We start from the raw sequence: 22,272 nt of genomic DNA, 5'->3' as shown, positions 1-22,272 counted from the left end.
ACTACAGTGCAGTAGGAGGCCTTTTGGCCCATCGAGTCTGCACCGACTCTCTGACAAGGCAACTTACCCAGCCCTCCCCCCCATCCCTATAACCTGCACATTTACCCCACTAATTCCCTTAACTTACACATCTTGGGACACTAAGAAGCAACTTCGCATGGCCAACCCAACTTAGTGGCATTTAAAGGGCGTCTAGATGAATATATGAATAGGATAGGAATGGAAGGATACAGACTCCATAAGTGCATAGAGTTTTAGTTTAGGCAAACATCATTATCAGCACAGGCTTGGAGGGCAAAAGGGCCTGTTCCTGTGCTGTACTGTTCTTTGTTCTTACCAGCATATCTTTGGACTGTGGGGGGAAACCAGAGCACCTGGTGGAACCCCATACAAACATGGGGAGAATGTACAAACTCCACTGACAGTCACCCAAGATTGGAATTGAACCCGGGTCCCTGGCATTGTGAGGCAGCAGTGCTAACCGCTGTGCCACTGTGCCACCCTACTTGTTTCAACACCCCTACTATTGATCAATTGAGATCATGAGATTGAGATCAAACTGTAACACTGTCACTCTGAAGTAGATTCAAATTCAGCCAATTGTTATTCCCAACTTCTTCTGTAGCACAGGGACATGGAGAGTGAATTTGTTTTCTGCTATCAGCATAAAGTGGGCTTATAGAAAACCAACAGCCACATTTTCTCTGCACTTGAGCTTTCCACTGAAGTGAACAGTCTGGTAATTCAAACTCTTTTTTCAGACTTATTTCCCAGTTTCACTGTCACTTTTACTTGGATTGAAATGAAAAACCTTAGCAGTATTTTCTGAGAGAGTCAAACGGTGACACGTTAGGTGCCGATTCACTACAAGTCCATTTCATGTTGCATCGACCAATTTCACCTCCTTCATCTGCAAACACAGACTTTAACAAATGAGTCCAATAGTCAAGGAATACCTGATACTGCCAACCAAAATGCATCTTGAAATTAATCTCAAAAGATCAACAACTAGGCTGTGAGCCTGCTAATTAATAGAACATCAATGACAGCTGAGAATTTCCAATGGATGGAACAGCTCAGATCCAGAAACTCTTGAAGATGCCCCGTATTCTTACAGATGACTGTCCTGACACTACATCAGTCATGGTATTACCAGATCAAAGTTTATTGGAACAAATCCTTTCCTGTATCGGACTTTACATTAACACAAAGTAAGGAATATTCTTGCTCCCTATTTTTGATCTGCAGTGACAGCAGCCTCTTCTATTGCATCATAACATTTTCCATTTCTCACAATCCCTCTCTGAGTAAAACTGCCAATTTTATGAATGATTTTCAGGCTGTTGTTGTAGAAATTCATATTCCCAATGAAGATGGTGTGTGCAATGTTCTGAATCTGGATATGAAATGAAGAAACTGTTAATAATGTTAAATGAAAGCTCTTGTTACTTCAGCAGCGCAGCAGAGGGATTATGTGATAGTAAAACTATGCACTGCTGGCTGAACTGCTAGCTAAAATCTTTCTGCTGCACTGAAAGTGAGTAGAGCCAAAGTATATAATAAAACAAATTTTGACTACAATTGTCCAGCTATAGATTCTCAGGTTACAGAAATGACCTTGTGTTTGCAATGGTGCCCTTAATCTTCCATTTAGACATTTTAATAAGATGCTCAGCCATTTCTATTACTCTTGGTCAACATGCTAGCATTTTAGTTTACTGGTATATCAGTATTTGTGTAATCCTTCCAGCTGTGAACAGTATTCATTTCATATTTTTATATTGTTTTTCTCATTCCATTCTCCATTAGAGCTGAAAGATTTGTACTATTATGTCGCTCTGAGATTACCAAAATATTCGCTGTCTTTGTCATAAATATACTGAATCTCACAATTTGTCTTTCTAGGTCATTAGGATTCAGCTACTTTGAAAAATGAGCTAATAAAAACAGGATTTTCATTGACATAATATTGGGTTGTTCCTGTTGTAGAGACTCTTTTATTTGCAGCACACATTCCTCCAACCAGAATGAACAACCCACATTGCACTGAGATACATTTTTTAAGGGACTGTTGATACAAATCTTTATTTGGACTTATTATTCCTCTTATCATGTAACGTCCTAACTGAGAAAGAGACAAAATAAACAATTTATTTACAGATCTCTGATAATGCCAGTTAAATTATCTGGAGTGACTCGTGCTTTCATTCCCTTTAGTCCTCACTGGAGCACTGCACCCATTCAGTAACCCAATCAAATAGTAAAATCCAACACTTAGCACAGGTAGAAAACTGTGAACGTCATTTTGTATCTGGCTACTCTGGCACAGTGATAACGTGAGCACCAATTCACAGCTATGTTTATTTATTAGTAGGCTTACATTAGCACTGCCATGAATTTACTGCAGAATCCCTCTAATGGCCACATTCTGATGCCTGTCCAGGTACACTGAGATAGAATTTAGCATGGCCAATGTAACTAACCAGAACATGTTTCGGATTGTGGGAGGAAACCAGAGAACCCAGAGAAAACCAATGCAGACATGCAGAGAACGTGCAGACTCTGCCCAGTGACCTAAGTTAGGAATCAAACCTGGGTCCCTGGCACTGTGAGAGTGTAAAGATCATAAGGACATAAGAACTAGGAGCAGAAGAAGCCATCTGGCCCCTCAAGCCTGCTCCGCCATTCAGTAAAATCATAGCTGATCTTTCCTGCCTGCTCATCGTAACCTTTAATTCCTTCACTGTTCAAAAATTTATCTATTCTTGCCTTAAAAACATTCAATGAGATAGCCTCAACTGCTTGGACAGGGAATTCTACAGATTCACAACCCTTTGGTTAAAGAAGTTCCTCTTCAACTCAGTCCTAAATCTGCTCCCCCTTATTTTGAGGCCATGCCCTCTAGTTCTCATCTCACGTGCCAGTGGAAACAACGTCCATGCTTCTATCTTATATATTTCCTTCATAATCTTATATGTTTGTATAAGATCTCCCTTCATTGTTCTGAATTCCAATGAGTATAGCTCCAGTCTACTCAATCTCTCTTCAGAAGCCAACCCTCTCAATTCTGAAATCAATCTAATGAATCTCCCTGCACCCCTTCCAGTGGCAGAGGTGCTAACCACTGTGCCACCATGCTGCCCTGTGTAACACATATCCTATTGACAAAAGAGATAAAGAGCAGTTTTAAGCTGGTGCTGGAGTATTACGTCATAGGACTATTACTTACATGGCGAAAACTGCAGCATGCGACGGTGCAGAGGGACCTCGGGGTCCTTGTGCATGAGTCGCAAAAACCCAGCCTGCAGGTGCAGCAGGTGGTCAGGAAGGCGAATGGGATGCTGGCCTTCATAGCAAGGGGGATTGAATATAAAAGTAGGGAGGTCTTGCTGCAACTGTACAGGGCACTGGTGAGGCCGCAGCTGGAGTACTGTGTGCAGTTTTGGTCGCCGCACTTACGCAAGGATATTTTGGTCTTGGAGGGAGTGCAGAGGAGGTTTACTAGGCTGATACTGGAGTTGAGGGGGTTGAACTATGAGGAGAGGCTGAATAAACTAGGCTTGTACTCATTAGAGTTTAGAAGAATGAGGGGAGATCTCGTTGAGACATATAAGATGATGAATGGGATGGATAGGATAGAGGTGGAGAGGCTCTTCCCGTTCAGAAAGGACAGTAGGACTAGAGGGCACAGCGTCAAGATAAAGGGGGGGGTGATTTAGAACGGAGTTGAGGAGGAACTTCTTCACTCAAAGGGTGGTGAATCTCTGGAATTCTCTGCCCGTTGAAGTGGTGGAGGCTGCCTCGCTAAATATTTTTAAGACGCGGGTTGATAGGTTTTTGATAGGCAAGGCGATTAAGGGTTATGGGGAGAGGGCGGGAATGTGGAACTGAGACACATCAGATCAGCCATGATCTTATCGAATGGCGGGGCAGGCTCAAAGGGCTGGATGGCCTACTCCAGCTCCTATTTCTTATGTTCTTATGTTCTTATGAGTACCTTTTATTTTTTTAAAATAAAATAATGTAGCAGCAAACTCATCTCCTAATGCAAGCAGTTCTCACTTTTGCTAGAAGAATGGGAGTGTGAGTCTTTGATTGCTATCAAACAATTTCTGCCCAGGAGTGTTGCAAAGGCATAGCTTTACATTAATACAGAGCTAACCAAATTCAGCCTACAAGCCCTGTATGCATTTCGATGCTGCATTATTTTCTTTTTCTCCACTCCCCCATCCCTGTAGGCATTAATTTCCTGCTGGGGTTTTGAGCACCTTGTCCTTGTGGCTATTCCTCTTCATTTGTGAGTTCAGAAAATGAGTGTAAGCAGGCTATTTAGCTGTTTGGGTGGGCTTGGGGGTGGGTTGGGGGGAATATATCCTATTTGAAACATCAATTAAACCCCTAAGCAGGGATCAAAAATCAATTGCTCCATAGAGCTGCAAAACTCAGCACAAAGACACTTTTAACAGTTTTTTAAGCAGAGTTTTGGGCCACTGACTTGCTGCTATATAATTCTGTATGGCAACGGGGCCCCAGGGCTCATGAGAGCTTCCAAAAATATATTTCTACTGCTTTAAATTAGAAGGCAAACATTTTTTTAAACTTGAAATAAAACACATCTAAACTGGGCAACTTAGAAACAGAGTAGGCCTTTCAGACCCTTGAGCATGTTTCATCATTCAATTGATTCATGGTTGATTTGTACATCCATTCCATTTACCTGGCTTTGAGTTTTGGGACTGAATTTCTGCTATGGAAGTTGGAAACAGGAGCTGTTTGGTCAAAACCTTCCAGTGCGCCAGAGGAAAATTCAATTGCACTGGGGAGCAGGAGGCCTGGCGCCTGGAACAGGGCAGCCCCTCTCTTCATCAATGGCAACCTGGATCTAATGTTGGAGCCCAGGAAGAGGAGGAATGGGGGCCTCTGCCAGCAGGGTAGCAGGAGGAAGAGACCTCATCCTGCAGAAAGGACCCCTCATCTCTCTCAATTCAAAGTCATCTTCCTCCACCTCCAATTCCATTTTTTCTCTTATCCCCTGACCAACCTCTGATACCTCTTTCCAAGACCTCATTGTCCACACCTCTCTGGAGAGCCATGCTATAGCGAGTGACATGGACCACATTCTCTTCCTGACCTTCCTTCTTTTCATGAGCCCTTGTGAGTTCCGGTCTGCCCGCAAAAGGTGATGGTCCTCATTGCCACTGAACTAAAAATCTGACATTTCCAGTTGGCACCTTCCTTCTTGATACAATGATGCCCAACTGTCCTTGACAGCCTTGCCAGTGTGCTGGAAGAAGGGTGTTGACTCTGTTAAAGTTAATGTGCTGAATGCCCACTCTCCCTGGCATTGTGTTATTAGCACCAATGGAGCCTCCTTACCAAGTGTACAGTTCCCCTTTGCCCCACTGACCCTCTTAAGGTGATGCCCTAGAGCAGCCTTGGCTAGTTAGTTCCTCACTGTGCACTCACCTTTCCTCAGTGGTTCTGAAACTGACAGCTTTTAAAATATCTGACTGTTTCCCTTCATCAAATTTGATTAAACTGAATTAAGAGAAAAGCAGGATGCCTATCCTGCCCTCCTGTGGCCCTGATGATTATTGCTAAAATTTATTTATTAGTCATAAGTAGATTTACATTCAAACTGCAATGAAATTACTCTGAAAATCCCCTAGTCACCACATTCCGGCACCTGTTTGGGTACACTGAAGGAGAATTTAGCACGGCCAATGCACCTAACCAGTGCAAAATTGGACTATGCGAGGAAACCCACGCAGACACAGGAGAACTTGCAAACTCCACACAGCCAGTGATCCAGCTGGGAATTGAACACGGGTCCCTGGAGCTGCAAGGCAGCAGTGCTAACCACTGTGCTACCATGCCACCCTGCGGCAGTGGGGCTGGGAGTGGCATCTTGAAATTAACATGTCACCCAATACTGTTATTTTTGGAGCACTCCCAGCTTCTTTTCCCAGCTTTTTTTGGGGGTGGCGGGGGTGGGGGGAGTGGGGGGGGCAGCAGACGATTCAGCAGTTGGTGAGAACAAAGTCAGGAAGCATCCATTTTGACAGGATGAAGCTCAATGTCGAGAGATTGTGGAGCTCTGAGATGCTGAGGGATCTGGATGTCCCACACCATAAATTGCAAAAGCCAGTAATTAGCAAAGCTAAGAAGAATGGTATTGTTTATTGCAAGGGGAATGGAATGTAATAGTAGGGAGATCAAAGCAAATTACTGCAGACGCTGGAATCTGAAACGAAAACAAAAAATGCTGCAAAATCTCAGCAGGTCTGACAGCATCTGTGGAGAGGGAATAGAGCTAAGTTTCGGAAATGATGGCCGTGATTCTCGCACCCACGAGACTGTCCGATCCGCCAGCAGTGCACCCCCGCCCATGAGTTTCCCACCGGCATGGAGTGATGTCAGTGGAAATTCCTATTGACAGCAGTAGGACAAAAGAATCCTGCTGCTTGCAAATAACGTGTCATCTCCTGCCAGTGGGAAACACACGGCTGGAGAATTTTGCTTGTTAGCTCTATTCTTTCTCCATAGATGCTGTCAGACCTGTTGAGGTTTTCTAGCGTTTTCTACAATAATAGGGAGGCTATGCTTCAATTATACAGTGCACTGGTGAGACAACATCTGGTATACTTTGTATAGCAGTGGTCTCTTTATTTAAGGAAAGATGAAAATACCTTGGAAGCAGTTCAGAGAAGATTTACAAAATTAACACCTGGAATGGGAGCATTTTTCTTAACACGGTAGACAAGGTTAGACTTGAATCCACTGCAGTTTGAAAGACTAAGAGGCAACTTGATGGAAACATATAAGACTTAAGAGGACTTGATAGATTCTTTATGGAGAGGATGTTTCCTCTTGTGGAGAGTTGTTATAATTGAGAGTGACTCAATGAGGCTTCAGAACAAAAGGCTTTATTGCTAAAAAAAATGCTTCTTGATGTGACATCCTTCTATCTCTGCAATATAGGAGACTGGCTCTGTCTTTTCCATAATGTTCCCGGCCACCCATGCTGGCATAGCTGCAAAATTTCCAACCATGACTAAATCCTCGTCTCAGAGGACTCTGTCATTCTTCTTTGAGTTGCGAGCCTCTTTCTGAGAGGCATGCCTGGCCTTCATCCTCCCTACCCAAATTTGGGAATATCATATCCAATTGTCCCTTTAGACAGTTTCCTATTAGTAGCTCAGCTGGCATGACTCCTGTGGTCACATTTGGCATGGTGTTACAGACAATAAAAAGCTGGCAATATGTAAGGCCTATATACTTGTTTCTTCATTAAGGCCTTGAAAGTTTGCACGCCACACTCCGCTAACTCATTTGATGTTGGGTGGCAAGATGCTGAGCTAACATGATGAACGCAATTTGATTTTACAAAGTTCTGAAATACTGCTATGAACGATGTGCCACTCTCTGATACTAAGACCTCCAGGATACCATGAATAGCAAAGATTGTCTCAATTTATCAATGGCGGTAGTGGCCATTGTGGACTTCATCAGGTGGACATCCAGCCACTTCGATTGTGCATCCACCACAATCAGAAACATATGGCCCATAAAGATTTGAGTCCATCTGGTCCACTCTGATCGTCAGCTTTGTTTCCTTAAGAATGGGAGAGTTCTCCCCTATACCAAAAACAAGCTACTGCCCTTGACACTGTATACCTCTTATTGTCTTGTGGGAAGTGCCCACATTCAGGCAACCCTTCGCAACAGCCATTTCCGAGCACAAGTGGTTTACTTCATTTGGCATGTCTTGTAATTTGCCTACACCCTGTTCTGCACATTCAGTCACCTAAACCAGTTCCATCGCTTTTTCTAGAGAGGTTTTGGTCTCTGCCAATAACCTCTTTTATGTAATCAGGCTGTTCATACAGCAGACATTTCAACATTTTGCTTAAAGCTGGGCTAAATTTGCAATGTTCTGCTAATCCTCTCAATCTGACCACAAAGCCTGAGATTGTCTCCCCTGGCTCTCAGATTGCTGAGTGAAATTTGTACCTCAACATAATGATTGAGTGTCAGGGATTGAAATGATTCTCAACCAGCTCAACTATCTGGTCAAAGAATTGTGTGTCTGGAGTATCAGACGATATTAAACCATTGATTGAATTGTACATCTGTGGGCCACGAACTGTGAACAGAATAACTTTCTGCTTTTCTTCAGTTGTTATCGCATTTGCTACGAAAAAGTAATGTAGTCTTTCAATATACAGGCCCTAGTTTTCTACTTCAGAGTCGAAATGTTCTAATTTTCCAATCAAAGGCATTTTAACAGTAAGCCTCTCCATTGTTTTTTCTTATTTTTGATGGCCCAGTCTCTTCCCCCTCTAGTTGTGCACTGAGACCCCAAGTTTCCTCATCGCCAGTGTAATAAATTGAGAGTGAATCAATGAGACTTCACAACAAAAGACTTTATTGCTAAAAAAAGATTAACTATGTTTACAAATAGGATCCAATGGAATAACAATGCAACTAGGCACTGCCCCTGGCATTGCACCTGGCACTACCCAGGTATTGCCCCCGGCACTGCCGAGGCATTGTCCCTGGCACTGTGCATGGTGGGAAATGATGGGAGGGGTGGGGGGGTGGGGTTCCTCATGAACTATTGTGTGCTGGGGCAGCCTTTAAATTGATATCTGATCTTTGAGAAACTAAGTTGCTGGCAAGATTTTTAGCCTAAATACTGAATGATATGACAGAGAAAGCTAGTGTTGATGCTGGCAACTTCAATGCCACATTTCCCACCTGCAATCAGCCTTTGCCAAAATCTGGGAAAATTTTGCCTATTAAGTTCCTTCAGAGGATGCCAAAGAAATTCAGTAGAATGATACCAGGAGAAAAGGTTTTTGTTATGGAGAGAGAGTAACCAAACTGGGGCTGTTTTCAGTAAAACAACAGATGATGATACTTGAGAGAGTTATTTAAAGTTATGATGGACCTTGATCAGCTAAATTGAAAAAGGTTACTTCTGTGTGTTGGTAATTGGGTAACTTATCAGACACCAATTTAAAGTAATTGAGGTTAGATTTTTCTACATAGAGGATTTTTAGGACATGGAACACTCTGCCAGAAGCATTGCTGGATGTAGGGAAAGGGAAAAGTGGACAAGTACTTGAAAAAGGAAAATGTACAAGATTTTAGGCACAAGGCAGCAAATAGGGTTAAATGGACACCCCTTTCATTAATCTGGCATAGATGTGATGGGTCAACTTCTGTGGAAAGATCTATGATTCTATAAAAAGGCAAGGCAACTTCAATCTGTCTTGCTTCACCTTAGAAGAAGAGTTAGCATGATAACAGCAATTTAGGGTGGCATGGTGACACAACGGTTACTACTGCTACCTCGTGGCGCTAGGGATTCATGTTGAATCCCTGCCTTGGGTGACTGTCTGTTGAGTTTTCACTTTCTCCCTGTGTCCGTGTGGGTTTCCTCAGGATGGGCCCGCCACACATTCCAACGATATGCAGCTTAGGTGGATTGACTATGCTAAATTGCCCCTTGGTATCCAAATATGTGTAGGTTAAGGGGATTAGCAGGGCAAATACATGGGGTTACGGGGATAAGGCCCAGGTGAAATGAAGACTCTATGAGCCAAATGGCCTCTTGCTGCACTGTAGGAATGCTATGATTCTACATTTCTTTGCCAAAGATCTCCACTGGAAATCAGTGTAAGGCAATTGATGAGAAACGTGACTGGCATGTTGTATTAGATCCAGACACATCAAACATCACCTGTCTTTTTACCATATTGGAAGTAGTTGTGCCACCAAATTGACAATGAAGAAACTCCAGCACTTACGAGCACTGATTCTTGATGGCATTATCTAGCTGACAGGTATGTGAACTGTAAGTCAATGGAAGACATGGAAGGGTGGCTCTAGATGACTAAGTGGAAGGATGCTTATATAGACCTTGTACTTTTAAACTGCATAATTTTATCAGGGTAAATGCCAAAAATATCTTTATCCTCAGGAAATGTATTTGCTGACAGTTCCTTGTGTGTCAGACATCACGGTGATCCAAGAAAAAATAGGTTGGCCACTATAACCCTCAGAGCACTGGGGAGCCCCTCTTCATTTTGGAATATTTCATTGAAAGTTTTAAATCTATTGTCATGCTAAGAGAATAATTCCCATACTGACAGCAATATTACCTCACACATTCTGTTTTCAAACATTACACCACAATACTAATATCTTCATAGATCCTATCTAACACAAATCACAGCTACATTTTAAGTCATTCTTAATGTTATTTCTCCCTGTCTTTAGTCTTTCTGCTGCCTAAACATTTCTGACAATTAGAAACAATTTGGGAATCTGCTCTCTCACTGATATTATTGCTGCTCTTAAGCTGGCCACTCGGAAGTATGTAAAAGCAGTTTAGGATCAAGGATTAGTGCTTTATAACACCACACTGACAATCTGCATAATATATTAAAATTGATTTTAAGTATTATACTGTTGAAAAGGAAAGTTGGCTTTAGAATTAATCCTTTTATTAAGCTTCAGCCCTCTAATCCCAGTGAATGTCACTGCCATTATTGTTTAATGAAGTCTCGGAGGATCTGTTGAAGTGATTTGAGTATTCCTGTAATATTTCACTTTTAGTACAATGGTTATCTTTTATCTGTTTCTCGCAAAAGACCCAGAATTGTGCTCTGAAAACCACTTGTTCTTTTTTGAATTTCTTTACGTCTGCTTACCAATGTCAATCATTTAAAGCTGCTTTGTTTCACAATTTGACGTTGCCATTGTTTGGGAAATAACTTCATTTTTTTAATGAACAATCAACTTTGACCTGGTTTGCCATGTTTGGTTGCATCTATGAAAATTATTTTAAAGAAACACAGAATTCACCTTAATGTTGTTTGCAATCTGTGAAATATTTTACTTACATCACATTAGAGCATGAATGCACTGTGCTGCAAAGTGATAGGAGTCAGGTTTTTACTCTTGGCTAGTGGCATAGTAAATTAGAAATCTCAGTCATAGAAGTATTGAGATCGTGTTACCTTACGTAAGAAAGGAAAAATCAGCGGGAAGAGATTCACTGCAGCACAATTCTGAAGGATCAAATTAGAAGGTCAGGAGTTCATAGTGACTTGTTTGGAATAGACCTCCGGTATGTGATAAGTATTACTGAGTCATAACTCTTTTTTGACAATATTTAAAAAGAGCATATATCATTGTTAGCATTGTTAATGAAGGAATGGGAAAGCTATAACATCTAGATCAACTTATCACGTCATGAGTCAGAAAAAGTGAAAACTGGCAGCTGAATTTCCACAATATAGTTAATCATATGTAAATAGATATTTACTATTTCACAGATGTTGATGGCCCGTTTTGTTAACTTTGTTCCTTTCATATATCCTGAACCTGGTTAAGAATGGATATATTCTGCTATTAGACCACCAAAGAATAGGACTGCACCATCACTGGACCACCAGTGAATAGGATATATGCCTGCAAATACCACTGGAGAAGAAGACACAAATCAGCAGCAAACCACAACAGAACAGAATATACACATTGCTGGTAGACCACTAAGTAATATAGATGCATACCTCAATAGACCACCATGAAAAATGAATGTCTGGCCAGCAGATCATTATGGAAAATGAAGCCCTCAAATCAAACACAAAAACATGCAAAACCACCACTTATTATAATACAATCTGTTTCCATGTAGCTGGTGCTGGAGAGGGAAATTTATAAATTTGAAAAATATTCAACCTGCTTATCATGGTATTATTTCAAAGTGAACAACCAAATTAGGATATAAATTTGCATTTTTATGAATTAAAGCATTTTGGCCCAGTTTGAATGAAGTTTTAATGGAGGGACATCTCCCTCTCCACCCATTATTAACCATGATTAACCATGTCATCCTTCTTCAACTTTTCACTGCCGCTGTTCAAATGCATGGGACTGCACCCTCCTGCCTTCACTCTTACTTAGAAAGTTGAAGCTAAAGAATCACCTGCAATCACAGGGCTTATCTTCCCTTCCAGTGGCATTACTTCTGGTGTTGCCTAAAAAGCAAGACTTGTATTTATATAACAGCTTTCAGAACTGTTTGACTAATTTCCAGCTAATGAAGGAATTTTGCAGTGTTTTAATATAGGAACCATGGCAGGCAGTTGCATACAGCAAGCGCTCATAAGCAACAATGCGGCACTAATCACATAATCTGTTTGTGTGATATTGAGTGAGGGATTATTATTGGTCAGGACACCAGGGATCACTCCACTAAGAATCTATCCTTAGCTTCCTCTTAATCTTCATTTATATGTTGCCCTTTGGAAACATTATGTGAAAACACATCACTTTCCACATTCTGCTGACAACATCGAGCACCACCTCAGCATTGACCTCTCCATCGTCCCGATGTCATCGCGCACTCATACAATATTTTGGGCTCACACGAGATTTGGAAGTGCGCCTGCCGACAATCAAACAGGCAATATAGCATATTAAAGGGGCCAATTGAACACTGTTTTACACGGCCCGTTTGCATATATAAGTATATTAGATGATAAAAGGTATGGATAAAGCAGATGTGAAGTAGATGTTTCCGCGGGTGAGGCATTCTAGCACGAGAGGTCATAGTCATAGGAGAAGGGGTAGCAAATTTAAAACAGAGTTGAGGAGAAACTACTTCTCCCAAAGGATGAATCTGTGGAATTCTGTACTCCAAAGCACGGTGGATGCTGGAACAGTGAGTAAATTTAAAGAGGAGTTAGACAGATTTATAATTGGTAATGGGTTGAAGGGTTATGGGGGGATGGCAGGAAACTGGGGATGAGGAGCATATCAGCCATGAACAAATGGTGGAGCAGACAGAGTGGGCTGAATGGCCTAATTCTGCTCCTATATCTTATGAACTTCTCCGGTTGGCAGGTGAGCTGATTGGTTTTAACTGGAACTTTGAACCAGGGTGGGATAAACTGTCAGGGCTGAAATAAAATTTAAAATGGTGTCTGGGGACTGAGATTTATGTTTGAATATGTTGCTTAGACACTCTTTGCATAGCTTTCCATCACAATTTATTTTTCACAAGCCTACAGCTTCCTAAGAAAGCTCCACAGCAGATTTCCCCTGTGGGAACACATTAGAAAATCCAGACACACCCTCACTTTTCTTAACGCTTGCCCTCTTTCTGTCCTCCCCAGCAGTGCTAAGCATTTGCCAGCACACGTTTCCTGCTGGCTGCCAGTTAATTGACCCATTAGTTAGTCACATCTACCACTTGCTATAGAATTTGGTTTCACGGGGATTTAGAGGCCATCCACTGCCAGTGTCATTGTAAGTGGCTGCAGTGCTCAATTTAATACCAGCAGCTCCTTCAGGGCTGTGTAGGCAATCTCAATGGGATCTCGTAAGCTTCCACGCAAAAGTGCATCTTGAGGTCATGGACGCAATCTTTGTGACGGCACACAGCTTTATTCATTTCGACTGGAATTAGAGAAACCAGGCAGCAAAGGTGCTGGGATTTGCAGAGATTTCTGGCTTTCCACAGATGTAGAGCACCATCCACTGCACTCACGTGATTCTAAACCTCTGTGGTATCAAGCAGTCTACTATGTGAACATCAAGGGTTTCAATTTGTTGAATGTTCAGCTGGTCTGCAATCATGCCAAATTCCTCCTGCAGGTCTGCACACTATTATCAGCAAATGTCCACAACTCCTACATTCCCAACTGCTCTCAGATCCGGGATGTATTTTAAGGTTCTCAAGGGCTGCAGGATTGGTTCCTTGGCGGAAAAGGCTGCCCACAGAAGGTGTGGCAGAGGCACTGAGTGCAGCAGACAGAATACAACGAAGTTCATGCTGTGACTTGCATTTTGGTAGATCAATCCATAGGGATGCTGAAGATGAGCTTCCAGTGTCTGGACCGGTCTGGTGGAGCCCTGTTAAACAGTCCACAGAGGGTATCACGCATCATTGCTGTCTGCTGTACACTACACAACTTGGTGTCGTAACAAGGGAGCTGCCAGAGGAGATGGAGGAGTTGCACATCACCTCCTATGAGGAGAATATTGACAGAATATGGATGATGAAGCCCTCAAGGGCCATGAGTCCATTGTGATGTCCAGATGAGGCAGTCACACTCGAGGCATGCTCATAGTTGCTAGATTTGTGGAGAGTGATGATGACATGCAGTGAGGCCACCCCATTAACAACTCAGGGCAGCTGCGAGCATCAGACGTTTGTCTATCTGATGGAAGAACACATTCTCTCTGTGAAGGCTTCTGTCATGGGGATGCAGTAGATGTTTATAATCCCTACAATCCAGGAAGATGATGATGACATGTATTGGGAACAGTCCATAGATCCACACAGAGTTGACGTGAGTGTCTGACTCCTGTCTGGTTGATGGCAATTCGCTTGATCACAGTGACCAGGGTCATATCATAGGGCGACCTGGAGGAAAGTTTAACTTCTCCTTATCCTATGGCATCTTTGTGAGCTGAATGCTTCAGGACCGCATTGTCACTGGAAACAACAGCTGATGAGACTGAGGAGGTGGAGGGCACAGGGAGAATGACCTCACTGTGCTGGCCTGTCGACACCATCACCTCAGACTGAAGGCAGATGGATTCCTCCACAGTGCTTTGCAATCTGAGGGGTGTAGTAGACATCTCTTCCTGATTTTCCCTGGCTTGTCCTTGAAGCTTCAGTAACTGTGGCACCACTGAAATAGGGGCTCCTCTAATTGGGACTTAGCAGATTCCTGGCCTCCAGCAACCACCAAGTTCCAGCACTCTGGGATTCTGCTGCCTCTGCCTGCTGTGGATCAGTCTGTGCAATTTGCTCAACAGAGCGTGACCCCAAGGATACTCTACAACTAGGTCCCACTGAGGTGTGTCTCTGTGCTGATGGACGTTGTGGGTGATGTTGTGATGGGTCAACAATTTTGGTTTCAGTAGCTTGGTCATCTGTGCTATTCTTGAGGTTGGAGCCAAGGACCTGGCTCATCTTCTCCTTGGCTGCTTCCCAGAAGTGTTTGCCAAAGAAAGCAGAGATCATTGTGGATTGGTAGGGACCTGGGAAACAGGAGACGTGACTCACAGCATACTTGTCTGCTGGATGTTGCAGTGCTGAATCCTCACACAGTTGAGCTCTGCTGATATCACCATCTGCACAGGAATGATTCACATCCATGCTGACCAGTTGAATCACTCTTTTCTCAAAGTCTGTAAGGACATCCAATTCGAGCATCCTTCTGCCAGTCTGGCATCTCTCCCTCTTGTGTGTCAGCTTGTCCTGAATGAAGGCAGATGAGAGATTGTAAGCAGGATATGTGCCAAGGCAAATGATAAGGATGTCTAATATGTGTGGGTGGTGGATGGGGTGATTAATGTAATGAGAACACAACCCACAGGATTGATGAAAGTATGTGTGGGAAAGAAAGTGGTTTTGTCCTGTCAGTTGGCAGAGAATGAAATCCCTGTGGATGTGTGAGCTGTGAGTGATGACGAGAGTGACTTAGCATTTCAGCATGGAGAATGGAAGTTCTTTGTGCTGGGTGCTGAATGTTCTCTATGCTGGGTGCTGTGTGTTCTGTGTGTTGGGTGCTGTGTGTTCTGTGTGCTGGGTGCTGTGTGTTCTGTGTGCTGAATGCTGCATGTTCTCAATGCTGGGTGCTGTGTGTTCTGTGTGTTGGGTGATGTGTGTTCTGTGCACTGAGTGCTGTGTGTTCTCTATGCTGGGTGCTGTGTGTTCTGTGTGCTGGGTGCTAAGTGTTCTGTGTGCTGGGTGCTAAGTGTTCTGTGTGCTGGGTGCTATGTGTTCTGTGTGCTGGGTGCTAAGTGTTCTGTGTGCTGGGTGCTAAGTGTTCTGTGTGCTGGGTGCTAAGTGTTCTGTGTGCTGTGTGTTCTGTGTGCAGGGTGATGTGTGTTCTGTGTACTGAGTGCTGTGTGTTCTCTATGCTGGGTGCTGTGTGTTCCATGTGCTGAGTGCTGTGCGTTCTGTGTGCTGGGTGCTAAGTGTTCTGTGTGCTGTGTGTTCTGTGTGCAGGGTGCTGTGTGTTCTGTGTACTGAGTGCTGTGTGTTCTGTGTGCAGGGTGCCGTGTGTTCCATGTGCTGAGTGCTGTGTGTTCTGTGTGCGGGGTGCTATGTGTTCTGTGTGCTGGGTGCTGCGTGTTCTCTGTGCTGAGTGCTGTGTGTTCTCTATGCTGGGTGCTGTGTGTTCCGTGTGCTGGGTGCTGTGTGTTCTGTGTGTTGGGTGCTATGTGTTCTGTGTTCTGGGTGCTGTGTGTTCTCTGTGCTGGGTGCTGTGTGTTCTCTGTGCTGGGTGCTGTGTGTTCTCTGTGCTGGGTGCTGTGTGTTCTCTGTGCTGGGTGCTGTGTGTTCTCTGTGCTGGATGCTGTATGTTCTCTGTGCTGGGTGCTGTGTGTTCTCTGTGCTGGGTGCTGTGTGTTCCGTGTGCTGGGTGCTGTACGTTCCGTGTGCTGGGTGCTGTGTGTTCCGTGTGCTGGATGCTGTGTGTTCTCTGTGTTGGGTGCTGTGTGTTCTCTATGCTGGGTGCTGTGTGTTCCGTGTGCTGGGTGCTGTGTGTTCTGTGTGTTGGGTGCTATGTGTTCTGTGTTCTGGGTGCTGTGTGTTCTCTGTGCTGGGTGCTGTGTGTTCTCTGTGCTGGGTGCTGTGTGTTCTCTGTGCTGGGTGCTGTGTGTTCTCTGTGTTGGGTGCTGTGTGTTCTCTGCGCTGGATGCTGTGTGTTCTCTGTGCTGGGTGCTGTGTGTTCTCTATGCTGGGTGCTGTCTGCGCTGGATGCTGTGTGTTCTCTGTGTTGGGTGCTGTGTGTTCTCTGCGCTGGGTGCTGTGTGTTCTCTATGCTGGGTGCTGTGTGTTCTCTATGCTGGGTGCTGTCTGCGCTGGATGCTGTGTGTTCTCTGTGTTGGGTGCTGTGTGTTCTCTGCGCTGGATGCTGTGTGTTCTCTGTGCTGGGTGCTGTGTGTTCTCTGTGCTGGGTGCTGTGTGTTCTCTGTGCTGGATGCTGTATGTTCTCTGTGCTGGGTGCTGTGTGTTCTCTGTGCTGGGTGCTGTGTGTTCCGTGTGCTGGGTGCTGTATGTTCCGTGTGCTGGGTGCTGTGTGTTCCGTGTGCTGGATGCTGTGTGTTCTCTGTGTTGGGTGCTGTGTGTTCTCTATGCTGGGTGCTGTGTGTTCCGTGTGCTGGGTGCTGTGTGTTCTCGGTGATGGGTGCTGTGTGTTCTCGGTGATGGGTGCTGTGTGTTTTCTGTGATGGGTGCTGTGTATTCTCTGTGATGGGTGCTGTTGTGTTTGTGTTACCTCTGCTTGGTGCTAGGGGTATTGCATGTTGTCTGTGCTTCTTTCATTTCATGCTTTCTATTGTAGAACTTGTTTGAGAGCATTGGGTTCTCTGTGCTGGGTGCTGAGTGCTGAGTGCTGTGTGTTCTCTGTGCTCAGTGCTGCGAGTGTCTGATGTTTGTTGTACTTGGCACAATGAGCATTGTTACTGTTGTGAGTTTTCCTGAACTTGGAGTGGGAGTTCTGTCCTTTGAAGGCAATAATGTTAGCACTGTGAACTTGGAAGCTTGCTTGACAGTGATTGGCCCAAATTATCCAATAGAAGAGCCTATGGATTACTCTACAGCAGGCGGAATCTAATTACACATTCTAGATAGTCAGTGGATGTGCCTTGTTTTCCAAGGCACCCAGCCAAAAATCTAGTCTAATCCACTTGTGGTGCAAAGAAGTACAGTCAAGAAATTTGGCAACTTTGATATGTCAAATTGATGTAATTACTTTCTATTCTTGATTTCCACTATAGTATAACCTCCTCTATTTGCTATTCTGTTCTGATTTATTCTGCTTATAGGCATCTATTTCTCTTAATTTGAATCTTTTCATTATTTTGTTCCTTATTTTTGTGTCAGCTTGCACCACTTCCTAACTGTTCTCTGCTGGAGCCAGTAGGGCCTCTGAGATCACCAGCAGTACCACATAGCAGTGAACTTTAAATGAGACCTGTGAGTTATTTTTAAAATGGATCTACAAGTCCAAAGATGGCTAAGGATGTGAAGTCAGTCACTGGCTCAATTGCTCAAGTTAAGCAAATCAGGAAAGTCCACAGTGACAGAGAAAGAGGGAAGCTTCTCTACCAAATCGCAGGACACTGGAATCTCTAAACTGACTATTCAACTGCTGAAGTCAGTACCCTTGGAATCTCAAATCGCAACGGCCACAACACTCAACAATATACCCCTCACCAGTCACAACTGGTTTGCATTCCTTTGTTTACCTATTTAGTTCCGACTGAATTCTCATTTCTAATCAGTGTGAATGTATATACATGTGTTTTGCCATTTTCTTGTCTTTAGTAATTAATAAATTCACTCCATCTTTAACTCAAGAAAACCTGGTTAAGTTGGTTCCTTTAGAAACATAAATATTGGGGCGGGGAAAAGGTATTCAAGAAGGAAATAAATTTTATAAAATTAATCTTAAAATTAATCTTCAAAGTTAACCAGCAAGAGGAGGGAGGTGGATTGGGCTTAGGGTGGGGTGGGGGGGCAGTGGGTGGGGAGCAGGGGGTGGGGGACGACAAATGGTAGTACAGTGGTTATCACTGCTGCTTCACAGCACCAAGGACACAGGTTTGATTCCTAACTTGGATCACTGTCTGTGCGGAGTTTGCATGTTCTCCCTGTGTCTGTGTGGGTTTCCTCCAGGTGCTCTAGTTTCCTCCCATAGTCTGAATGATGTGCTGGTGAGGTGCGTTGGCCATGCTAAGCCCTCTCTCAGTGTAGCAGAACAGACACCGGGAGTGGCGACTCAGGGATTTTCAAAGTAACTTCATTGCAGTGTTAATATTAGCCTACTTGTGACTAATAAATAAACTAAAAAAAAAATGACAGGAGGAGCCAGTTCATCCTTCCTCGCCCAGAGAATAATAATTTGGGGTATCCCAATCGGCCTGTAGCAAATTGAGGATTGAGAATTCCCTCATCAGGGATCCAACTAAGAGAAATTGCCGAGTTAATAAATTTGATGAACTTCACCTGTAGGGGTGGTTGCAACAATAGTAAGCAAGTTTTGACTGGAAGATTCTTAAATAATCCCATCATTACAGTGCAGCAGAGAACATTATTGCTGTTTCATCTATCTCCGATGTCACTGCTTTACTTACCCTCCTTCACCCTTCTTTTTGCCTTTCTGTCCTTTTTCTTCCCTTCCGGTGGGAAGTGGTGGGTTACATGGCACTGCACAATGGGGAAAGAGTTGATAATGATTTAAGGTGGTGTTCACCAGGAATCTGTGATCCTCAGCCACCCTATTCCCTCCTTGAACCACTTTTCCTTTCCTGCCACTCTGTCATATTGAATCCCTTACCCCTTTATCTCTCAGTCCCCATTCATCTTGCTACCAGACCCTGTACCATCATGATCCATCCCCCATCCTCTCTGTATAGCATGCTAAGACCCACCTCTTCCCTTGACCCTTTGTTTCACTGTCTCTCAGCCTTATGACCTCCATCTACTTTCTTATATTCCCACTTGTTTCAAAGGTCAAGAGGCATGAGAATAGAGGCCCATTCCCGGCCAACTAATTTGCCTCTGCTCTCGTTTGTTCTTCAAATGGCTGTGTTTGCTTTCAACATTAAGCTTTTCATTAAATAAAACAAAATTAGAATAATTAAATAATCCTTACCTGCTTTTGGTTTTGTGTATCTCCAGTTGTCTCAAAGCTGGTAGACATGATAACCTCTCCCTCACAGATTTAAATTGTCAGCAGTGATATTTTTTACTTGTCAAAAGATGTAGCTGGAGATTGGAGTCACCAATCCATAGTAACATTAAATCAAGAAAATGTTGGGAGAAACTGTTCTTTTGGCCTGTTCGTTTTTGTGTGCAAGTAAAGGGGTGCAGCCAGCCTGCAATACAAAATGGAAGGCCTAAGGTTGACCCATCACCGAACCTCAAGCTTTAATTTACTACTTGTAGCGAGCTGTCAGTACTTATCACTCCTCCTGGGGCAGCTTGCCACTTTTCAGTGCAGCAGTGGTTCTCAGGTAAGTGCCAGCCAACAGTGATATGGGAAGGGCAATGAGAAGGAGGTGAACAAGACTAACAACAATCTTCAGGAGTGCTGTGTTCCGGCTCTTCCTGGGAGTTTTATTTTATTTTAATTTACTTTTCATTTGCAGCTACTTGTTTGACCGCCTGCATGACAGAGATACTTAAGAGAAGCATGCTTATACCATCCAATGCAGCCCAAATCCAGGAAGTCAAATTAAAATAGCTGGAGAGGCCCCTCCTTGACACCCTGAGAAATCATTCAACTCAGTATGTATTTAGAGCTATCTCATGGGTAAGCGAGCCAAAACACAACAAAATTGATCCCTTTTGATCTCTGTTCTGCCAGAAAACAGGAACAATGAGGTCCAATTTCAATGGAATTGTCTTTTTTCTCTCTTACCTGCCTCCTTTCTTCCCTTGTATTTTCTCTGATTCTTCCTCTTTTTCGCTGCCTCTCCCCCCTCTGTCTGATTCATCTCTCTTTCTCTCCATTAGCTTAGTACATTTTTAAAAACTATACCAAACACAAGATTTACCAGGGGTGAGTTTTATCTTTCACACACACACACACACACACACACACACACACACACACACACACACACACACACACACACAGGCAAAGAGCCTTTATTTGTTTGAAAAAAAACTCAATTTAAATTTTATTTCAGTGAAGCTTTTGAAAATTATACTCTTATTTTTTTCAAAATTATTTGAGTAAGAAAGTTACAGGGCAGCTGTTACAGTAAGGTAACGAAAAAATATCCCATCAATACAGCTGAAGACTGGCACTAACTAAACAAGCTCACACCATCCAAAATGAGCTCCTATACACAACCCTGGGGAAATTGCCAAAATCAAGCCTAAGCTTTTGGGAAAATCCAAACTTTCTAATTAAAATAAATTAAGATGTTAAAAAACAAAAATACATTTAATGGGTCAGTTTAATTATGCTTAAAGTCATTAAAGTCACCCCTCTTCTGTTAATGGTATATGCAACATATGTTTAATGCAACATACGGTGGCTGTAACTGTAGGGTTGAGGCTTGAGTAAGAAACAATTTAGTCACTGACAGTTAAATATGAAATAAAAAGCTATAAGAGTACAAAATCACAATGGTATACTTTACAAATGTCAAACAATGCATGGAAGTGTGCAAAACCCACCAGCAAGAGAACCTGGGTATGAGGGTTGGATTTTATGCATCAAGACCGGATCATATCTAAATGCAAGTGGAAATAAACAGCTCTCCCACTCCCAGTCATCTCTGTGATTGAGTTCTGGCCAGCTAATTAGCGGTTGAATGGCTGGTCTGCTGGCCAATTAGTGGCCATTTTGGTGGGGCTTGAAGCAAACTGGTGACCTGATGCCCTGCGGTGACAGTAGCATCATGCTGTGAAATGGAAAGAAGGCCTGGCGCTGGATTTAAAGTTCTGCTGGCAGTGCTGTAGTCATCCTGAGGAGTAGCATCTGGCATTCAGCTGCCTGTCAACTCTGGGGAAAGGTTTTAAAACATCCTTTTACAGTATGTGGGCACTGCTGGCTAGGCCAGTATTTGTTTTCTATCCTCAATTGGCCCCTGAGGAAGTGATGGTGAGCCACCTTCTTCACCCGTTGCAGTCCATCTGGTGTACGTGCACCATAGTGCTGTTGGGAAGGGAGATCCAAAATTTTGACACAGTGACATTGAAGCAGCAGTAACATAATTCCAAATCAAGATGATAGGAGACGAACTTTCAGGTTGTGGTGTTCCCACATAGCTTCATGCCTCTTTCCTAGATGATAGAAGTCGAGGATTTGGAAGATGCAGTCACAGAAATCTTGACGATTTGCTGCAGTGCATATTGTATATAGTACAAGTTGCTGTCCCTGTGACTTGTGGTAGAGGATGGAAGGAATGTCAATAAAGTGGACTGCTGTGTCCTGGATAGTGTCGAGTTCCTTGAGTATTGCATAGATGGAAAGAATTCCATTATACTCCTGACTTATATCTTGTAGATGGTGAATAGGCTTTGGACAGTCAGGAGGTGACTTACTTGCCACAGAATTTCAAGCCTTTGACCTACCCTGGTCACAATATTTATGTGGTAATGTGCAGGACATTGATAATGGGGTTTTTAGTGATGATAATGCCTTTGAATGTCAAGACAGGATGGTTATATTCTCTCTTGTTGGAGAAGGTATTATTTGGCAATTGTTACTTGCT

The sequence above is a fragment of the Carcharhinus amblyrhynchos genome, chromosome 9, assembly GCF_965287045.1.
Source record: "Carcharhinus amblyrhynchos chromosome 9, sCarAmb.v2.hapA, whole genome shotgun sequence".
In the NCBI taxonomy this organism is placed as follows: domain Eukaryota; kingdom Metazoa; phylum Chordata; class Chondrichthyes; order Carcharhiniformes; family Carcharhinidae; genus Carcharhinus; species Carcharhinus amblyrhynchos.
Note: the sequence above shows the minus strand (reverse complement) of the source record.